This window comes from Trichechus manatus, unplaced genomic scaffold (assembly GCF_000243295.1).
Source record: "Trichechus manatus latirostris isolate Lorelei unplaced genomic scaffold, TriManLat1.0 scaffold00285, whole genome shotgun sequence".
Taxonomy (NCBI): domain Eukaryota; kingdom Metazoa; phylum Chordata; class Mammalia; order Sirenia; family Trichechidae; genus Trichechus; species Trichechus manatus.
The window spans coordinates 1419649-1430986 of record NW_004444221.1 but is presented as its reverse complement, the minus strand read 5'-3'; the positions used below and the strand labels follow the sequence as shown (position 1 = coordinate 1430986).

Genomic DNA, 11338 nt, shown 5'->3' with positions numbered 1-11338 from the left:
CATGCCTTTTTACTCATCAACTCTGCAAGTCCTACTATTTGTGCCTTCATTTGTGTTATATAAATAGCTGCTAGCAGACTATTTTTCCCTTTCTTTTAATCAAACAATAATTTCTGAAAAAAAAAGAAAGGAAGGAAATTAGTGGCAGAAATAATCCTGCTTTTATCTATGTTCATGTAATTAAAATAGTGGGACTTATTTTTTCTTAACTTTGTATTAAACTCTTCGTAAACGAATTATCACATTTTATTACTTAATAGCACCTTTTTTTAATCCAAGAGCATAAACTAGCTTTTATTTTGCATACCTCTCCTCATTTTCCCTGACAATTTACAAAAAAAAAAAGGATACATAGATTTGTTTGTGTTTTTCTCATGTTTGACTTGGATTTTTTCCCTCCTTACCTAAAAACTGGGCTTTTTTGTTGGAACCGATTAATAGTTCTACTGTATAGCACATGTCTTTAAGAAATGTTGACTTAGGTACATTTGTACAATGTCTTTTCAAGTGTTCATTGGTTTTTATGCCCATTTATCACTGAACTCTAATTTTGCTCTCATATTAAGAACTATACAGAATGTACAAAATTACTAACCAGTTCCCGTGAAAGTATGAATTAATCTTTTGTGGCCCATTGTGAATGTATAAGTCTGGTGCATTTTAATATGGCTCTAAGCATCTAATGTGATACCATTTGGAGTGAAAAGGTGACTATCTCTAAATTCAAATTGTTTCTGCCAGTCTCCAAGATGATTTGCTCTCCTTTTAAAGTCATGTGTTTCTATCACAATTATCAAAGCTAAGAATTTAGCCTACGAAGTTTATTCTCTAAGTCACTGGAAGTATGATATGTGCTTAAACAGTCACTCCACTGGACTAAAAATCCTTCAGCCAAAAAAAAAATAAAAAGCTTTCTCCCTTTGGTCATTTCAGTTAGTAAAAAAATAATATTTTAGAGAGAGATTCTCTCTTGAATTAGGTGCCTTGGCAATTGATTTCTAAGGAGATATTAATATTGATTTTCCCTCCAAAAAAAATCAGATGTGATCTAATAGAGTATTATTCTATTGATATTTTTTATCCTATGAGAAACTTAACTGTGTAATATTTTACACAAGTAAAGTAAAATGGAAAATGAGGTGTTATATGGTAAAATCAGAATATGTTGGGGAGAAAAAGTATTTAGACCAATAAAATTCTCTCTTCAAAAGTTTATTTTTCTGATTTATCCAAATAATTGCCTCAGTTTTTCTCTTTATTGTATACATAGCCTTAACTATATGCTTATGTAATTAGCTGGACTGAATATACAGTTTACTTTATTAAAGGAACAACCAGACTCTTATTATTTCCTAAAGCAGAACATGGCCTGTTCTTCCTGACATAAGAAGATGATGTTTTCAACTTTACATCCATAAATTCATATAATAACAGGGAAGATTAGCCACAGTTCTTCCCCATTCCACTCAGCCCCTTCTTTAATGGACTGTGTTATTTATATAGTAATAAAGATAACATTCCATATCTTTGAAGTGTAAGACAGAGAGGCACAATAAATATATAAGAATTATTTGTAATTTTTAAAAGCTAATTATTTGAGAGGAGCCCTGGTGGTGCAGTGGTTAAGCGTTTGGCTGCCAGCCAAAAGGTTAGTGGTTTGAACCCACCAGCTGCTCCTCAGGAGAAAGATGTGGCAGTCAGCTTCCATAAAGATTTACAGCCTTGGAAACTCTGTGGGGCAGTTCTACTCTGTCCTATGGGTCGCTACGAGTCAGAATTGACTCAATGACAATGAGTTTGGTTTTTTCGGGTTTTTTTTTTTTGTAATAACTATTTGAAAGGGAACCTTATACAATTGGTATTATTTTTAGATTCAGTAAACATTTATAGTATAATAAAAATTAAACATTTGATTTTTGTAGGTTGTTTTATATTGTGCACCTTTAAGTTCTAAGCATCTTTGGCTATCACTATCAACTTAAGACCATTCCATTGGAAATATCATCATGTATGTATTTTGTAGAAGAATTTCTATATGGTATGATTTAACACATCATACTAAACAGACACAGATTAAGCACCATGTTTTAATTGAAATTACAGGCTTCCTTCTTAACATGCTGCAGATTCAATAGCGGTATATTATACTTCAGAAAACTACAGTGAAGACGATCATATCCCTGTAGAGGCTTAACCAGATAACTGATGAAATTTGTGCTAGACTTAAGTGAATATAACATTTTGGCCACTTTTGAACACAGAGTTGAATGTGATGTCAGATAGATTTTTAAAATTTAGTGTTAATATTTTTCTTCAGTATGAACATTCCTAATAATATTGTTGCACCTAACTTATTCAATAAGTTTTTCAAAACATGATTACTTTTAATGTGTATGGAGAAGATCTAAATTAAAACTAGATCTAACTCACCAGGTGACTTTCTCCCCAAATAAAAGGTAATGCTCTGTTTGGAATTTTGTTCCCAGCCGTCTGCAGTTGTTAGTTCCCTGATAAAAAATGCTGTGAGAGTAATGCTACAGAGAGCTTTCTTATCATTTATTTTACCACTGAACCAGATTTTAGTACATAAGAGTCTAAATTTATTTAAGTTACTCACTCTAAAATGGAAACGCGTTTTAAATCCAAGCAAAGCATGTTAAAGCAAAGAATTTAGAAATTCTTTTTATAATTTCAAAATCAGTTATCCAGGGGAAGAACAATCAGGAAAAATGTAAAAGCTGGTAATTTACCTTTTTGCTTGTAAATAGCTAAGTAAATTAAAAATGTATTAAATAATCTATAGATCCTGGGAAAAAGGATGTTCTAAAAAACACCGTCCTTATGTCATCTAAGAAAGTTTCACATTTAATGATGCTAATATAATTCATATATACTGTAACACAATGGGGGAGGATTGTTTTGATTTTATTTTATTGCAGAAATAATTGGGAACAATAAAATTAATCAGACTTGTTTTTTTTAACATTTTTCAACTTACGAAATATCAAATTATATTGAGTAGCTAACAAATTGATGTTTATATAGTTTTTCTGACAAGTTTTCAATTACCAAATTCAGACCTTTTCACTAACTAGGGACAAAAGAAAAGATTATATACCAGGCCACAAGCAGAAATTCATAATATGTGCTTTATGATAAAATGTATTAAAAGAGTAAAATTTATAGCTTATATGTAGCTACTGCCTATAAAAAGACTCACAATTGTTCTCAGGATCAATTTTAATGTCTTTTTTTTTTTTTTTTCTGTCATTTTCTATCAGTCTTCCTTGCCTCTTGTCAGTAATTTTAAGGTAATTTGATGAAGTGTTTCAGGTGGTACCAGTGTATCAGTTGAGTACATTCAGTTCTTCTTCTAGGTGAGCAGTATTGCTGCTATTTTCTAGAAATAGCAGTCATTTAAAAATGCCAGACAGCTAACAGCTATCAACTCTTTCTTGACATTGTCTCTTATAGAAGATTTTAGTGTGCCAATAATCATTACTGAGGCATTTGGAAGAATGTTCAAAAGTACATGAAAGTATTTCATCAAAATTTGCTCGTGAGCATAAAACAGTATAATTCCTATAAATCTTTACTTTGTATAAAATACGGTCTATTGCACTTGAGTAATTTGGTTTATGGAAATTATAAATATTTTCATTTAGCATTAATTCTCAGATTTTTATTTTACACAGTTTATGTGTTTGATTTTGTCATATCTGTATAAATGAGAAAAAAAGATGGATCATGCAGTTAACGTATAATTAAAAATTTTGAATCAATATTTTGTAAAGTTTTAAAGTTTTATTATATTTAACATCATTCCATTTCATTTGAAGGTTAAAAAAGATGAGACTTAAATCTAGCCAAAGTAGAAATTTATATTATACCTGCCCAAACTGTTTTCCTAGCAGTTTTTGGACTGTATCTTACTTAATGTTGTAGCATCTTTTATTTATAATAAATGTTTAAATTTCTGTTTAGAAGCTCCAGTGTACATCTAGATTAAATTAAAACACAGTTTTATGCTTTTAAAGTAGACGTATTTCAAAATGTATATTTTAATCTCTGATTGCATGTTATAGTATTTAATACTTCATATGTCTTGGCAAATTCAGTATAAATATTTATTACCACACTGGACATATGGGATATCTCTTTAAAATGATAAATATGTAACATTGCCTTCAAAGTCATTCTAGCCTATGCTGTATCAAAAGTATTGTACATTTTATGGAGATTTAGTGATGTACATGTAAATGTTTTTAAGTTATTTTATTGAAGCTCATTCTTTACATAAAATTAAAATCTTAAAAAAAAAAAAGTGTCAGTGCCAGAACTGTAAATGAAAGTAATCAAATAAAAGTTAATTCATTACTCATTTATCTTCCCACACTTTTCATTGCCTCTATTTCTCTTTCATGGATTTTAGGATCTAAATTACATAGTAAAAGTTTCTACAATCTGCCTCTATAGATTCATGTAATCCTCTACATTTTAAAGATATTTTTACCTCTTTTGATCATGGGTAAACTCAACAATCTTTTAAAAATATTTTATAATACATAAAATTTTTTATAAGGAATTATTCTAAATAGTAAATTTAAAACCTTGAAATGTGGTGCTTAAGACTTCTTGAAAATCTTACTATTTTTGGCTGTTGCTTTTTAGGTAAAAATAAAATACCTGCTGGATGGCTAGTTGACAGTTCTTTCCCAATTCTTTTGTTCTCTGTTCCCACTCTGCCCCAGCCATAGCTTTTATTAGCAAGCATGTATTATTATTTGATCTGAGCAGTCCCTAGATTTCTCTTGGGAGTCAGATGTGTGCCATCCTGAAGCCCAGGGTAGAACTAGCCTGAGGAAATCTTTGGAATACACTAGTTCCATTGTCATTGAAAGATTTACAGTGGAGTTGCATCTTCAGCAAGGATTCTGAAGTCAGCAGGTAAGGTAAAAATCCTACAGTCAAAATGACCCTTGACAGTCCTGTAAGTTACACATAAGTTATGCTCATAAGGATGCCTAAACAGTACAGTTCATGTCTTTATCAATAGTTAGAAAATCCTAATTTAATTGTCCAAGAAATCCTGTGAATTAAACATCACATTCCTTTTATAGATAATAAAATTCAAGTTCAGAACATTTAGGTGACTTATCCAAGATCACACACTAGGATCTTCCAACAATCTTCCTCTCTTGGACCTCATTTAGAAGGTCATCTTGTCAGACCCAGGCATATAAATTATAAAATTAGAGAGACATTAAAGAATTCCTGCATTTTAACTTAAAGCTTGTGCAGAAAAACAGATACTTCATTTTAACCTTTGATCTTGGAATTCTCCAAATGTGAGGTATTAAGAGATCAGACTAAACACAAACTGTCTAGCTTTTCCACTGGTAACCTAATTTACTGACTTACTCTTTAATTCACTTTCATCATCTATAAAATGGAGATGTTAATACCTACCTCATACACGTATTGTTAGGGATAAATGAGTTGGTCATATAAAGCACTTAGAACAATGGCATAAAGTAAGTGCTGGATTTATTGTTAGCTGTGATGAGTATTATCGTCCATATGCTAGCCCTGATACTGTTAAGGTCATGATATCCAAATCACAGGCAATTTGCTTATAAACTCCTTTTCTGGAAGCAACACCTAGGGGAAAGAGCACGTAGGCCTCTCTGACATATGTCACACCGGCTGTGTGACTGCAGCAGCCAGGCTCCCTGCTGACCAGAACGGCTTGAGCTGACCAGCCCAATGTTCTTCTCTTTTCTCCCCTCTACTCCGTGAGCATCTTCTTGAATGGCACCATTGATGAAAAGCACAACCTTCCTATACACTCCGGATTAAACAGAATTTAATACAGAATTTCCATGCATGTGATTTCATAATAAAGAAATAAAAATAAGTTTGGCAAATCTCTTGGCAATCTATCATTTAAATTCCTTTCAGCATTTAAAGAATAATTCTCAAACCCTCTTCAAACAAAAACAGTAACATTAATCCTTCATTAAATCGCTATATTGAAATTGTTGTTGGGTGCCGTTGAGTCATTTCCAATTGATAGTGACCTCATGTGACAGAGTTGAACTGCCCTGTAGGGTTTTCTTGGCCATTATCTTTATGGAAGCAGGTTGCCACATCTTTCTCCCACAGAGCCACTGACTGGGTTTGAACTGCCAACCTTTTGATTAGCAGCCAAGCACTTAACCATGGCACTACCGGAGCTCCTTATGTTGAAATTAAGCTTATATTATTACAGATGCTATAATTCAGTATGAAACATTGATGCTAATTGTTTTACCTTTAATGTTTCGTGTGCTTGTCCACTACACCTACATAAAGTAATTTCAGATGACAGCATGCAGAGTAAGTTAACATTTTACATGAAAGAAAACATTGGTATACAGGCAGTCCCTGGGCTACAGACGTCCAACTTATGGACAACTCATACTTGCCTCTTAATATTATGTAAATTTGCCCTCACTTTAAAACAATTGAACCAACCCCTATGTCATGGTTTGAATTATGTCCCCCAAAAAAATTTATCAATTTGGCTGGGCCATGATTCCCAGAATTGTGTGGTTGGCCTCCACTTTGTGATTGTAATTTTCTGTTAAAGAGGATTAGGGTGGGATTGTAACACCACCTTTACCCAGGTCACATCCCTGATCCAATGTAAAGGGAGTTTCCCTGGGGTGTGGCCTGCACCACCTTTTATTTCTCAAGAGATAAAAGGAAAGGGAAGCAAGCAGAGAGTTGGGGACCTCATACCACCAAGAAAGAAGCACTGGGAGCAGAGCGGGTCCTTTGGACCCGAGGTTCCTGTGGAGAGAAGCTCCTAGTCCGGGAGAAAACTGATGATGACGAGGACCTTCCTCCAGAGCCGACAGAGAAAGACTTCCCCTGGAGCTGACACCCTAAATTTGGACTTCTAGCCTACTAGACTGAGAAATTTCTCTTTGTGAAAGCCATCCACTTGTGGTATTTCTGTTAGAGCAGCACTAGATGACTAAGACACCCTGCTAGCAACAAATTCATCACAATCACCTTCACTTGCTGCACGTGCAGCTTTTAAATCATTGAAATAGCTTTGAGCCTTTTCTTGCACTAAACCAAAACCAAACCAAAGCCACTGCCATCAAGTCAATTCTGACTCATAGCACCCTACAGGACAGGGTACTGCACCATAGAGTTTCCAAGGCTGTAAATCTTTACAGAAGCAGACTGCCACATCTTCTGTGGAGCAGCTGTTCGAACTACAGACCTCTCAGCAGCCAGCCAAGCACTTAACCACAGCACCACCAGGGCTCCTTTCTTGCACTAAAGTAAGGCTAAATAAGAACCATATGCACCTGTTCTGGCTTATGTACAAATTTGACTTAATGACTTAAAGACATAGTTAGGAACAGATCTCATTAGTAACCAGAGATTGCCTTCTACTTTACTTTTAGCAAGGGGATACTGAACTCATAAAACAGATACCTTAGAACTTCAAATTCTCATGGAATTCAGATTTTCTGGATCCATGGAGGCTGGATGACCCCCTGAAACTATTGCCCTGAAATAATCTTTAAAGCTTAAGCCAAAAATATCCCCTTAAGTCATCTTAAAACCAAACAATGGTTTAGCTTAGCTAGTAAAGAATGTCTGCCTTGAGCATTGTACTCTTCTAAAATCCATCTATATGGGATCAAATTGACAATGGCAACTCAAAAGATTAGCTGGAAACTTAGAGGAAATAAGTTTATGTTAATGGGGGAGGAACAACTCAGAAAAGGAGGGTAAGAATGGTTGCACAACTCAAAGAATATAATCAATGTCACTGAATTGTACGTGTGGAAATTGTTAAATTGGTGTATGTTCTGCTGTGTATATTCTCACCACCAACAACAAAAGTAAATTATTTTAAAAAAAGAAAAAACAAGGTTGCCAGGCTCCCACTGGCAAAAGGATAACTTGTAGTGAGGGGCTGGCAGCAGCGAGGACTCTGGAAACCCACACTTCACCTGAAAATGGGTGTTGAGGAACATAGCGTTGCTGGTGCGAGTCCTTAGGAACCAAACTAGCATCACTTAGGGGGTTCCAGTATGCAGCCCATTGGCACCTCTGTCTCCTTCCCAAGGACAGTGGGGCAGGATGCTGTCTGGCACTTCCCAGTGGCCCCATAAGAGCCAGTCCCTAGCATGTGGTGGATCAGAACAGATTCCTGGAATAGACATACAGCTGAGTAGAAAGTATCGCACCACGAATAAGCTTTTTACTACAAAGCATTCCCCACATCCTGTTGAGGAGAAGGATGCTGCCCTCACAAAGATCACTGAAGCCATGGGATTCACTGGACCTTTGAAATACAGTAAATGGAAGATTAAGATTGTGGCCCTGCGCATGTATAGTAGCTATGCGTAGAAAACTGACTTTGAGGAATTCTTTCTAAGGTGTCAAATTCCTGATACATTCAATTCATGGTTTCTTATAATCCTACTTCATGTCTGAATGTGTCTAGATCGAATGAAGCAGGAAGGCCGGAGTGGGAAATACATGTGTCGTATCATAGTTCATCTTACGTGGGAGGAGGTTGAGTAGCGTGGCAAAGTCATGAGAGTTAATCCCTGTATTCTGAAGAACATGATCCTCATGACAAATAGTTTCTATGCTGCAATCTTGGGAAATGATGAGAGGATCCTTTCAGATGATCATGGGCTGGCTGCTGTCTTATGGAGAACCTTCTTCAGCCAGACATGTGAAGACCCTTGACAGCTTGAATTGCTGGTGGAATATGTGAGGAAACACATGCAGTACCTGGACTCCATGAATGGCGAGTATCTGACAGGGAAGGTGAGCTGACGCCCTCTAGTGGAGAATAATCCTCAGAGCGTCCAGAAGCCCCATTCCCCAATTCATAAGGAAAGGGTCTTTGATGGCTAGTCCCTCCAAACAGGTGGCCAACTGGCTTGAGGAACCTCCAGGAAAGAGATGCCTCTTTTGCCCAGGACAGAGCAGAAGGTAGTCTGAACTGACCTTTGAACAGCGTCTTCAACTACCTGGCCCCATTTGTGTTGATTTTCGTCTTAGTGTGCCCAGGAGTCTGATCTGGTAGGGTACACTGCTGACAGAACCTCTAGCTTTCTGGGCTATCCTCTCCCTTAGAGGAGCACTGAGCAAGAGCTCTCCAGCACACACTCCCCAAGTCCCCGTCCAGCAACTATGTGTGAGTGACAACTTTTCCCAGAGGCCTGGGAAAGGATGGGGTAGGTTAGAAAGGAGACACCCCACCAAGGGCCCACTGTGGCCTAGAAGCAGTTTGTAATGCTGCTGAGTCAAGACGGGAAACCATGCTTCTGTCCCCCGGCTTTGAGCCATGGAGGTGAGTTGGCCATTAAAAGAAACAGAGGAAAGAAAGAAAGAAGGAAGGAAGGAGGGAGGGAGGGAGGGAGGAAAGAGAAAGAGAAAAAAAGATATGTTAAATGCAAGGTACTCAGGAATAAGCCTTATTCCTACCTCATGTACTTACTGAGAGTCCTCCTTGGTTACACTATGTAATCACACCCTCCACTTCAATACACAATTGTGTCACCCTGTTTTATTTTCCTCATAGAATTTATCACTATTTGAAAATGATTCTTATTTCTTTTCTGCTTCTCTCTCTAGAATATACACGGCATGAGAACGGGAAACTCGTCTGTTTTATCCACTTCTGACTCTCCAGCACCTAATGCAAAAACCAAACCCATTGCCGTTGAGTCGATTCCAACTCATAGTGACCCTATAGGACAAAGTAGAACTGCTTCATAGGGTTTCCAAGGAGTGGCTGGTGGATTTGAACTGCCAACCTTTTGGTTAGCAGCCATAGCGCTTGCTTGGCAAATAGTATGTGCTCAATAAATAACTCGAAGAGTGAATGGATGTATGCATCTCAGGTGCTCCTATGGCTAGCAAAGGAGCAGTGGAAGTTTTTCCCGAGCTGGAAATAAATTACTAAAATAGCACCGTGGCACCATGCCAATATCAAAGAACTTTATTTGTAAATGAACCTCTGCATAAATTACAGCTTCTTTAATCAAACAGCAAATTCTGTATGGTATATGAGTACATCTGTATTCACATAAACACATTTCGATGATAAATTTGTTGCTTATGATTTCTTCTAAAAGGTAGGAAAATCTAATAATAAAAGTCATTAAATATTAGGATAGTAAGGTGGGGTAGAATTTGCATGTTTTATCAAAAATTATTCTATTTCTACATTTTCTTTATAGAATAATAACTCACATGTTATGTGCCAGACACATTATATACATCATCTCATTCAATCTTCACAAAACCCATATAACAAAGGCACCATTGGCCCAGAGGCTAAGTGCTACGACTCTAACCAAAAGGTTGGCAGTTCAAATCCACCAGCTGCTTCTTGGAAACCCTATGGGGCAGTTTTACTTTGTCCTATATGGTTGTTACAAGTCGGAATTAATTTGATGGCAATGGGTTTTTAATGTTACCCCTATTTTGTCAATGAGGAAATAATTGAGTCACAGGAGTAAAATATCTCGTATTAAGTAGCACAGCTGCTAGAGTCTGGACTTAAATTCAGGTCAATTTGTGCAAAAGTCATTTTTAGCTACAACCCTTTATTGTTTCTTTTTTATATTGTGCTTTATCACATAAAATTGTAGTAACTGCTTTTACCTGAACATTTTCATACTGTTTCTTCCTAAAGGATTACTGGCGGTGGATTTAGGAACTAAAGCATACCAGATAAAACCAACAGTATAATTTGGAGGCAGATGTGAAAGGATCAGGACTTAAAAGTCTAAAATGATAAATAAATTTTCAAAAACACAACCAAATTTACATTTATGTATTGACCCACAGAATCCTAATAAGCTTCCTCAACTCTGTAAAATACAGTTTGAAAAACTCCAGCCAGCATAAAGACAACACTTTTTTTATACATTTTCAGAGGCCTTTTCCTACCTGGCAAATGACCAGAAGTCACCGAAATCTTGTGAGAATTTTTCACAGGAAGGGAAGTTCCTGAGCTCCAAGACAGCTATATCTTTAGAAACCATCACCTCTTTTAATATAGCAAAGCACGGGGCCTCACTAATTACCTCTTGCCTATTCATATTCCTGACCACAAAGTAACCTTGCAAGTAATCCCAAGTTGCAAACCGAAGAAGATCTTAATATACACGTATACTTTGTAAAGTGGCCCCAAAATTTAAAAAAAAAATAATAATAATACGGACAAAAAAATACACTGAAAAATTACAACATATTATTTTAGTGAAAATGGATACTTACTCCATTCTGGTGGCATGATAGTTTG

At 36.1% G+C, this 11338-nt stretch overlaps 1 pseudogene; it reads left to right on the top strand.

Moving 5' to 3' along the window:
• Positions 1-8148: 8148 nt before the first annotated feature.
• On the top strand, positions 8149-8937 carry LOC101360644 (ubiquinol-cytochrome-c reductase complex assembly factor 1-like; annotated as a pseudogene).
• The last annotated feature ends 2401 nt before the right edge of the window (positions 8938-11338 follow it).